The following is an 11,946-nucleotide window of genomic DNA, read 5'->3' as shown; positions in this document are numbered from 1 at the left end:
TCTGAACAATACCAGGGAACATTCCACCATAAATTGTGCTGTGTTCCAGTTTCCACATTATAGCTATGATGTAACTCAGTAACACTTTGTCCCATCAAGCTCAACAACAATAGATTTAATCTGAACATTTGTCTCAGAGAGACAATGGGGAGTTCTGATTAACCTGGCATTAAACTCTGGCAATTGCCTGCGAGGCATTTTTTTATTTTTATTTTTTTTTCTAAATGCTTGCCCTTGGCAGCTCCTCAGCCTGCAACACGCCAAGCCTGTGGCTGCCAGGAGAGCTGTGAAAATGCCCCATGCCTTTTGACATGCAAACAACATAGTTCATTTCAGAAATGCAACATTTCTACAGAAGTGCAAGGAGGAAGACACTGCTCCCCGAGCATCCCATCAACCACAACCACATCACCAGCCAACCACATGAGCAGCAAGGACATCAGACCACTGTCAGATGCGAAGGGTCTGCCCTGCAAGAACTTGCTGGTGGAAACTGAACAGCAGGCACTGGGCTCTCAAAAGAGGGAGGAGAACAAAGGTGGCACTGCAGCACTGCTCTGCAATGGCTTGGTTGGCTCCTTTTGCACCTCTGCCCAGACCACAACACCTCTGTGGGTTGCTGCAAAGTGGAGGGGCCCCTTCACATGGAGTAGGTGCAGGTGGGAGCCCAGGTGAGAAGTCAAAGCACAGGCATACCCAAACACGGTGACTGATGGACATCAGTCAGTCATCAAACACACAGGAGCACAAGCTACAGCCCAGTGTGGCTGTGAACAAAGCAGGGCTCATTTCTTCACCCAAGCAGTTCCCTGAGGCCTTCAGGGTGGGATAAAGTATTTTTCATTTCGGGCTTAGGGGATATCTTGTATTGTCCCCTCACGCTACCCTCCCTGCTCACAGCCCATTCCAGACCGCTTCCTCCCTGGCTTGCATCCCCACAGCTTCCATCCATCCCCCTGTCCCACACTTGTGCTGCTCACATCCCACAGCCTGGCTGGTTCCCTGCATGCAGCTGCCCTTCTCTCTAGCAGTGCAGTCACAAAAACCCCTCCCATAAGGGGCCAAATTATATCAAGGCTGAGTCTCAGACTCGTCCTGGAGCAGATTACTGCTAAGCAGTAATGCTCAGGAGCTGAAAATGTAGTGGGAGTATATCTCAAACTAGTCCTTGGCATTTGTAATCTAAGACAGTTTGACATAAGTTGGGGAGAATATGAAAAAAACAAAAACAAACAGAAAGAAAACAATGAATAAGGAAGAAGCAATGCAGTAACCAAAGCCTGCTAGGAGGTCCCAAAGCAGCTATCAACCTCCAGCTCTTACTCCATCCTTCCTCCTGCTCAGCCTTCCAGTCACTGCTTTCTCTGCAGTAGCGCAAAGGAGAGGGGGCAGTTCTGCTAGAAGAGATTTGGGTCCAGAGAAAGAAAGGGGACTTCCCCAGGGCTCCTCATAATCACAGATAGTACTTTAGCACAGCATCTTCTACATATCCTTCTTTCCACAAAAAAAAAAACATTAAGGCAGCTTCTCCAGTACCAGACAAATTCCAGATACCCCTGTTTTCACCAACAGCCACTTCCACTCTCATCCTTTTGCCTTTCTCATGGCTGGCATGAGTGGTACTTCTGCAGTTAAGCAGAACTTTCTCTGGGTGGATCCAGTCAGACAGAGAAGTTTGAGACTTTTCATAAGCATGTTACTCATCCTGACCAGCTCCTGCCCCCCGTTCATTTCAATAAAATATGTTTGTTTTGTTATAAAACTGGATCTGTTTTTTGGGACATAAAAAGCCCACCCCTGCCAAGAAAAAAAAATACTACATTCTGCATGTCACCACTATGTTCTCCTCTTAAGAGCTTGATGTTGTGAAATAAAAAGATCAATTTATATTGAGGCCATATTTTTATCAGGCCAAGGCTTTTAGTGGAAGGAATCTGTGTATAGTAAAAAAAATATTAAAAATTACTTTTACTAAAAAAATCCACCAAAACAGTCACTGTTCAGAGCATGTAAGCCACTACCTTGTTTCCTCTATAATTTATCCCAAAATCCCTAGCATTCTTATGACAGTTGTATTGTTGTTTTATCCACCACCAAAATAACATCTTGACTCTCAGATTAATTTCAACAGCTCTGCAATTATCTAGCCAGATCGCTAAGTGTGCACCCAGGAATTAAAAAAAAAAAAAGAAAATAATTAAAATAATGAAAAACAGCTTTCTTAGAGCTTTCTTAGAGGGCCTTAAGAGTGGAAACTCTTTCATTTCTTAAGGACTTGGTTCATTTTAGGAATTATATTCTTTCCATGTAAAAATGGAAATATTTACAATAAATGTTTCCAGTCCAGAGCTTTTGGAGCTACGCAATAATCAGAGTTTTTCTCCAAGCTCAGGGGGTATTGGAATATTCTGTAGATACCCAGATTTAAAGTATAATAAAATCTTCTCCACATGGTTGCAGAGTGGTTTGAAAGCAGATAGAGAAGATCCAGCTGTACAAACAATTATCTTCCAATATTATCTGGAAGCCATTCAGGAGCTGGTAATAGTGTGTATAACACCAGCTCTGTTCTCCCACATCAGTAGGCTAATTCATATGCAATTACATTTCCTACCATCATTATCCACATTCCTATTTCATGGCATTTCAAAGAGACTAATGTCACAGTTATCCTCTTTGTTACTAACACTATGGTATTTTAAAACCACCTCTTTAGCTGATCTGTATCTTTGTTAGAGATGGTTTCAAATTAGATTTTTGTTGCCTCAGCTTTGGGGTCATTCACTATGTAGACCTCCGGTCTATCTCTTCCTATAAATATGACCTATAAACCAGGGCCCAAAGCCGGTGATTCCCAGGCTAGTTCATCTTGATATGCTACTTATTCACTCCCTTTAATAGATTTAAAGTTCTACCCCCAGATATTTTCTTTCCATATGCATTTCTTTCTGAGTCTAGTAGGTTTAATTATTTCCAGACCTTGCAGCCAAAAGTGAAAGAAACCTAAAAGATATGATTAGAACATTTTTCTCTTCAAGCACCACAAATAATCCATTACCATTATTTATGTCTTTGGATTGAGACAAAGAAAGAAAGCAAGTATGCCATAAATGACAACTTGATGTATTTTGGTATACCACAGAACCGCGTCAATTAAATTACTTTTTACTTGTTCTGTTGAGGTTCCTGAGAAATCTTATCAGGATTATTGCTGAACATAAGCCAAAGTTGATACTGTTTGTATTTTGAGTTGCAGGAAGAACAAGAAGTGTTTTGGGTGATGCTCAAAGACAACTAAGAAAGTGACTGTTTGGAGAAAACAACAGTGGTTGTGATGGTGTAAGGGCAGAGGCAAGGCACTGTCTGTAAGGAGAAGGCAGTGCTGCTGAAAATGTTCTTTCATGCCTCAAAACCTGCCCACTTTTTCCAAATATAATACCAAAAGTATCATTAATTAGTCCTACAGAAGAATACTAATTGCATTCAGCAAGCAATATGCATTAAAAAAATAATAAAATAAAGCAGCAAATTTTTCAGTTCTGAAAGACAATTTTCCAAATCCAGTGTTACTAGCAGCTTTCTTCTTCAAATCTGAAAATCTACAATTTTTCTACCACTATCCATATTCAGAATTTACAAGGAGGGATTTCTGCCTCTGCAATCAGAATTTGGATTTGAAAAGGTCTGTGAGCAGCCTAAAGCAAAACTAGTTCATTTATTCCATGCTGCCCTGCAGAATGAGAGGTGCTCTGTGTTCAGGGTTTTACCCAGTTAATACCTAAAAAAAATACTGCAGGGTAAGGATTTGTCTGTGCATCAACTATCTCAGTTTTGCCAAGCCACCACATCTCCCAGTTTTGTGCACTGCTAAATCCCATGTGAAAGTAGTTTTGCCACAGCAGGGTTACCTGTGATGATCAACCAGCACATGCACTAAGTTTCCACTGTGGTCATGCTGTCTTGCTAGAAATTCATGCATCCATAACTCATCCCAAAAGAGCAGTTCTGATCCAAACCTTATGGAAAAAGCTGCACATAAGCATTTAAGCAAAATTAGTGGTGCTGGCATTTATGTGTCACTGCAGGTAGAAGATCTTAAGACTTCTACACACTCCACGAACTTTAGTAAACTGACACATCATGAATGCTTCAACACATTGTTTTGGTTAAAAGAAAAACCCACATCAAGCTGTTTTTCAGATTTATTCCTAAAAATCCATGACACAATGTCTTTTTCTGCATATAAAAAAGAGAGCTCTGTGTCAGGTTTCCTGGTTTGAGCAATCCTAAAGCTTTACGTAGTGTGAGGTTTTGAGAGCACTAACAAAATCACTGAGAGACGCTGAGGGCTTTGGTTATTTTACAGCTTTGTCTCAAGGGAAAATAAAAAGAGATCATGAATTTGTTTGTCTTTTAAGGAGCCGCACTTAATGGAAGTGTGAAGCTTCCATGGAGGGCCCCACTGGGTGATTAAATAGTGGTCCATATCAAGTAATAACTTTTTTAAGTAAGTTCAAGTGTAAGGAGCTGGGGCTGCACTGTACTTGCTGCAGGAAGCTGCACACAGCTCTGGATCCACAGTGCTCCCTCAATAGACTTTTGCTCTCTCTATGGGCCTGTGGTTTTTTACTAGCTAATGGCCTCATCCCTGGCTGAGGACCTCAATCAGAGACATAAACCACTTGATGAGTTCATGCTCAACTTCCCCATGGAGCAGCAGAGTTAGGGTTAGCCTTGGCTTCTGCAGGGCACAGCCATACACCCAGCTCTTCCTGCTGCTGGGCTTCAGCACCCTGGGATGGAGGTACTAAGGATCAGACAGGAAACTGACCCTGATTAATACATTTTTCTTTAAGTGTTCACCCCTCTCACAATCCAGGTTTGCCACCACCTGTGCCCGAGACATCCTGGGAGATGAAAAGAGATGAACCACAGCTTTGTGGTTGCAATGCAGTAGGAAGATGGTGAAATTAAACCATCACAGGAGTTACTCACAGAGGCTGGAGATGTGGCCCCTCATTCACACCACTGAAAACCAAAACCAGACCCCCAGGGTGTAGCATGACTTTATGGCTGACCTCTCTGGTATTGTCTGAAGGAGGACAAGACACACACTTGAGGCTGCTACTGTCATACTTGAAAGTGCATTTTCTTTCCCCAGCCACCTCAAACACACTGTCTTGGACCAATATACCCATTGTCGGAGATGTGAGATTAATCAGATTAAGAAATTCCCCCAAGTCCCGGCCAGTCATTAATTTCTAACCTGGAGTAGTCTCAGCATAGACACTGGCACAGGGCTTACACCACAGCCCAGGCAGAAATGGAATGCAGGGCAGGGATCTTTGTAGGTCAGTGCAGCAGCCAAACACCTCCTGGTGTGGGAGGCCATCCCCAGGCACAGACAGATCATCCAAAAACAAGCAGTGCAGGATCAGCAGCAAGAGTAGGGCAAATTACATGTAGGAAAGCCAAAAGAAGAATGAAGGGAGTGGGGGAGAGGGGCAAGGAAATGAAGTGCTGTGGAAGAGGAAGCACATGGCAAATGTTTTTTGATCTTGCCTACAAGTGTGTAGTGAATGGTCATTAACACACACATCAGTTCCTGGGACTGTCTGGCCACACAACACCTGAACCCAGACAATGTACGAGGCCAGGGAGGAGGAAAGGGTTTTTTTGATCAGCAAAGCAGTGAAGAACAGGCTCACTATGTCTACAGGAGGAGTTTACCCCTTGCTAGTTCATAGGGCCACAAAGTCTCTGAAGACATGAGGGCACAGACAGGAAATGTCACTGGTGACTGCCCATGGCTCCTACCTTACCTGTGCAGCAAGGTCAAATATTGTTTTTGCCTGCACAGGGCAGGCAGTTCCCCCTCTGAGCTCTAAATCTCCAGTGACAGTGGGAACAGGTGAAGCCAGGGCTCTTGCTCCTTGTCCCAGGAGTCTCCCTGGATTCATTTTCCCATGTGGAGGACCCAGCCTGTACAGTGTGATATGCTGTGACTGCTTGGTGCTGATCCAGCACTCTACAGCTTCTCTTAGAGAGCACTAACCTGGGTTTTTTGGCCATCATCCAAACACACTCTTTGCACCACACTTTTTATCTCCCCAGCTGGTAATTGCACCAAAGGAGGCTCCCAGATAAATATCCGTAGTAACACATTCTCCCTCGCTTGTCATTGTTCTTCCATGATTCAAACAGCTTCAAATGACAGGTTTGAAAAATGGCCAGGGCTTGTAAAGTGTGGGAATAGAAAGCTTCTGAATGCTGGCAAGTGCTTATCAACCCCTACATTGTAATATCAGTAACCAACTGGCAACAGAGCTGTGCCAAATTAGGTGGAAAAGGAGCACACACAAAGAAAGATCAATAGATCTAAAGACAGAATTGCTATAAGCATGAGTAGTCCTGAATAATTTCACCCACTATTTGCTACAGCAGGACTTTCTCTCCAGTAGCATCTCTAACTGCTCCAGTGGCACTCAAGGAAGCCAATACAAACATCCAAGTGTTTCTGCTGCAGTACAACATATACCTCAGCCATTTTTGCAGCTGTTCAGCAAAACCAACCCTACAGCCGTAGGGGGACTAATCAGAGTAGAAAATGTATCAAATAAGATTTTAAATGGAGAAAGACCTGAAATGTATATAACTGATTTTATTATCATCATCAGGTTATGCCATTTTCCACATTTTAAATCTTTCAAAGGTCAAACCCTTTCTAGAATGTATCTCACATTCATCTGAGAGTGTTGCACTTAGAACTGGACTCTCCAGTGTGAAGCTCATGGTCACAACTTGAGTGATTTAGGAGTCTTCCCATCAAGTGCCCTCTAGAATTCCCCCCTTTTTGAAGGAACACAATGATGATTTTCCTCACAGACACATGAAGGCACTATGTAATGCTTCTTGTGCTCATAGCTCATGATCTAGACTCAGCTTGTAAGATTTATCTTGGTTTATGGGTAGAAAGCCCTGCCAGTTACAGCCTCTACATCCAAATTAAAAAACACTGAAAAATCTTACATCTTTATTTGCTTCAAGACTGTAAGTTAAGGATAAGTGTCTCTTATCCACCACTTCCAGAGCCATTTCTCCTCTTGACTGTGTGTTCTGTCATCATGCACAAAACAAAAAAAAATTAATGCAACCTCTCACAACCAGAGACATCAGAACAAGCAAACAGCTGAGAATTACAGCACACATAAACAATTGCACAAGAACCCAGTTTGGAGACCTAATGCATTCACAGCACAAGTTCCCCAAGCTGCCCAAAAAGTAGACTGCTCTGCCAGGCACACATGGAACGTGATGGCATCCACACAGTATGGAAAAGCTCATCCATTAAGGTTTCACCCCAATTTAAAGCCCCCCAGACCCCCCACACTGCCAATCCCACCCATCACTGTGAAGCAGTACTGTTAGCAAGTAAAACCTTAAGTTTTTAGCGTCCAGATACATGTTAGATGGGAAACACACCATCAAAAGAACTGCCCAACTTGGTAGAAAGTGGTTGCCAAGTTGGTTTTTTTCCTGTTCTCTGGGGAAAATTACTAATAAATATATCCCAATTAAATTTTTAAACAGACATTCTTAAAGGATGAACTGAAAGATAATAATGTCTTGGCACACCTATGTTGTTTTACTTTTCTCCCACCCACCACTGGAAAGACAAAAATCTTTTCTTAGTCATTCATAAATTATCTGAGGCAAGAATGGGGTATTATGACCTCTGGTTGGATTTCCTGGCTAGCACTGGCCATGGGCTTCCCCTTGCTGACCCTGCACAACACCAAGCAGCCTTTGCCTGAGCAAGGTCTAGGCCAGATGACTTTTGACAACTCCTTCCACACTAAATTATTTTATAAGCCTATGAGTTGATAGCCTTTGTCACAATAACAGGTTGACGTCAATCACACTTTCTGGCAAGATAGTGAAACCTGATATTAAGGCTGGGAGCAAGTTTCACCCATACTGCCAGTTTTCAAGAGTAATTATTTCATTGAATGCAAAATCACTAGCCTGTAATTGATTTAATTGCATCCTTCTACAGCTCCCACCAATGCCAAGCACTGCACAGCCAGCACTGGGCTGGCAATTCCTTGAAAACCCACAGGTGAGCCCTGCCCAGAGGGATCAGCACAGTTTACAGCTGCAGGTGATACTGCTGGCTATACCAATACTGGCTCCATGATTTGGGGACAGAAAATTACTTGCCTGTGTGACCATTTTTATCCCCTGAACAGCTTAGATGGGATGACTTTTGCTCTGAATTGGTCAAGATTTGTTTCGTTTACACAACCGGATAGGCAATACCTCAAGTCACACAGACCCTTAAGGAACACAGCATAAAGAGCACCACTCACTAAAAAAAGACCATCACTAGGTGTTCCCATCACAAAATTTTTCCAAACTATGCCATAGCTTCATTCCCAGCATTTTAACAGCAAGAACTTGTATCACAGCTGGTGTGAGCCATGCACTACCAGCCCCTGATGAAATGAGAGAGACAAGCAGAGAAGTGGGGGAAACACTGTAAGGGTGGGGAAAGCAATAGGGATTTTCATGCTGTAAGACTTGGTACAGATGCTTAGGGAGCTCCATTGCAGCTTTCAGTACTTAAAGGACAAACATTTCATCAAGGGCTCATCACAATGGAACAAGGGGTGATGGTTTTAAACTAAAAGAAGGTAAATTTATATTAGATATAGGGAAGAAGTCTTTTACAAGGAGAGTGGTAAGACACTGGAACAGGTTGCCCAGGAAGGTGATGGAAGCCCATTCCTAGAAACACTCAAGGCCAAGATGGATACATCTCTGAGCAGCCTGATCTATGTGAAGCTCATTGCAGGGGGATTAGACTAGATAACACTTAAAGGTCCCTTCTGATCAAACAACACTATGATTCAAAAATAAAGCCCAGCAAAAAGCAGAGTGCACAATAGCAGTTAACAACACACACACTCAGAATCTTCAGCCACTCACCTGAAATGAATCCCCAACTCTGCTCCCAACCCCACCACCAAGGGAGGGAATCATTTGGTATAGTGCCAGGTCTCCTGAGCAGGTGCAAGGAGGTTTCCTTGTCTCTGAGCTAGTAAGGCTGACCCTGTTGTGGGCCAACCTGTGAAACTAAAACTCCCAGGAACACCTGCTGGCTCATTTGCACCTCCCAAGATATCCTCCCATCTTTGGCAGAAAGGGTTTTTCCAGTCCTGGCTTCCTTGTAAGACCTCCCAAAAAATCAAATGCATAGGTAAAAAAGTGTCATTCTTAATTAAGGGCCATCAATTTCTTCCCCAACACTTACTAGTCAGCTTCCTTGTCCTCTACCCACCTGGCACCCTGCTTAAGGTGACAAGAAAACACCTGAAAAAGGACCCTGCTAGTGTGGCTTTGACACTGTTGGGAGGGGGCTTAGTGTCTTGTACTCCTGACTATCAAAATGCCCTGTTAATATTTTACTTAATGTCTTGTCCATGCTTCAGCTATAAATCTCCACAGGAAGAATCAAGTTAAAAATCAGACACTGCAGACAACTCAAATCTGGCAGAGTGCTGCCATGGTATTTGAATTCTTACAATTCTCCCTGTGCTTAATGGGTGCATAATATGTAATTTCTTCTTTAAGCACACATGTCTTATATTTATTCCCTTATTAAATCTGAACTCACCTCCCCACATATTCCCATATTTGTTCAACCAAGAGTGCTAGCCAGTGGTCAGGAATGTACCAAGTGTCCAGTGGTTTGAGGGTTTCTGAGTTTCACAGCGCTGTAATGTCATGAGAATTTAATTTTATAAGCAAGTGTCAAGCTAGATTTTCTCCACAGCCCCAAGCCCTGAGAAACACATCCATCTCTTTGGCCCAGGGTCTGGGCTCAGACCTGGTACTGCTCTTTGCACCACTGGGCTCAGGTACTTTGCACTAAAATATAATTTTAAGGACATTTTCAAAGAGGGAGACAGAGGGCCATCACCTGTGAGCCTGGGAGCCTGAAAGGTGGCAGATTAACACCACTTGGTGATGTTCATGAGAGAGAAAAAATTGTTTCATTGTTTTAAAGTAGGAGTCTCCAAGAATCCAAAGGTTCATTTTCTCAATTACTTTACTTTGTGTAGCTGGCCAGCAGGTGACCACAATCATCACCATAAGTAGATCAAAAATTCAGCTGTTTGAGAATTGAAAAGTGCAAAGCCATTGGCAGGGACGGGAAGAACCAAAAGGAAGCCAAAGCTTTAGAAAGGAAAGAAGAATGTCTCTCCATTTTTTTCCCCAGCAATCACATCAACAGTCAACAAATTTATCCCCATGTTTTCATTCGGGGACACATTCTTTTCTTTGTTTCTTTCAAGACATGCATGTGACAGTAAATAACTATGGTTGCTGAAGAAACAAGAGTTGTGGCCTCGTAGGCACTGTCATGAAATGAGGTGAACCTGATGGAAAAGGGAAGCTGTGGGCAGCTCTGAAATAATTTTTTTCTGGGACAATGTTTTTGTCCTTGGGACAACTGTGCAGCAGCATGCACTTGGCTCAGTGTTTGTGGCCTCCAAGTCTTTGCACTGGGTTTCTTTCCAGGAATGCTCTGGCCATGCACCCTCAGCCAGGATTTCCTACCTGCACTGAGTCATGTGTTCACCTTTTCGCTTAATTTTTCCCTTATTTTCCTACTACAAGTTAAACTGTTAAGGTCATGGGGAGCTTAATTCCCAAAGTAGTGCCAACCCATCCAGGAACTCTTTCTTCTGGGAGATACTAGACTTTGAAAATATTTTCAAGGAGGGATTAGTCTCAGCATCGCTTTTTTTCAAGTCTATCCAACATAATATTTCTATCATGTCTCCTCTCTAAAGCATAGTCTTCAGCATTTAAATTTTCACCATTGGAAAAATAATTTCTCAGTGCACTACTGTGCTCAGCTAATTTTGGATTCTTGCTAATCAAACTTTTTTCCAGCTGCATCATACTTGCTTATTACTTAATATCAGATAAATCAGAACTGAGGGTTTTCTAGACAGCAAAATAGATAGTGGCACTGTTTGCAACAGCCAAGAATAGAAGATTTAGGATGTGACAAGATAAGACAACCCTGCCTCCCTGGGCCACACATCTCTGGGGAGCAGGGGTGTCAGCACTTGTCTGAAACTCCAGTTTGATCAGGACAACCAACCTCTGCTGTAATATCCTAAAAATTCCTCAACAATTTAATTTATAGCAGAGTCAAATCTTTCCTATTCAGGTAAGCCTGGAAGCATTTAGCTTCCATACAGATGGAGTATGACAGGTGTTATCTGCCTGCTCCATAGTTGTGATTAATCTAACTGAAAGACTGCATTGTTTTGTGAATTAGAAAATTAATTTTTAAATGTTTACTTTCTGTTGAGGATTTAGATGAGGCTATGCCAATGCTTTGACTAAACAGCTCCAGTTCTAAGTCTTGTTTCTCCTCAGTCATTAAGAGCTCTTAACAATTCCTGTCCAGTCCTGTAGTTGCTGCTGACTTCTGGGTCTGTTCTGATGTTGTTTACTTGTATTTCCCATAGAAACTAAATTGTACAGAATTACCACTTTCCCTGCCCTTGAACATTTTTCATTAGGTAAAAACCTTCCTAGTGCTCCTTTCTGCATTGACCAACCTCTGCCAGCACAGAGATTAAGCATACAGAAGAAGAGCGATTGTTTTTGATTTTCCAGAGGGATGGATTTTGGTGGGAACTATCCATGAACCTGACACTCCCTTGGCACCCACACCATGCAGGACACAGGGAGGGATTCACCTCCAGATCCCAAAAGCCCCAGGGATGGCCCCTGCAGCTGGCAGGGCTCATACAGCCACTGAGTCACCAAGAACTTACTGCCAGTGGCCACCCCACACTTGGCAGCCAGTCCTGGAGACCCTCAGGTGCCTACCAGCATCCTGCCCTCAGGGAACAACCCACC

This window comes from Pseudopodoces humilis, chromosome 8 (assembly GCF_049639895.1).
Source record: "Pseudopodoces humilis isolate 2021_Gansu_Grassland_sample_001 chromosome 8, ASM4963989v1, whole genome shotgun sequence".
Taxonomy (NCBI): domain Eukaryota; kingdom Metazoa; phylum Chordata; class Aves; order Passeriformes; family Paridae; genus Pseudopodoces; species Pseudopodoces humilis.
Note: the sequence above shows the minus strand (reverse complement) of the source record.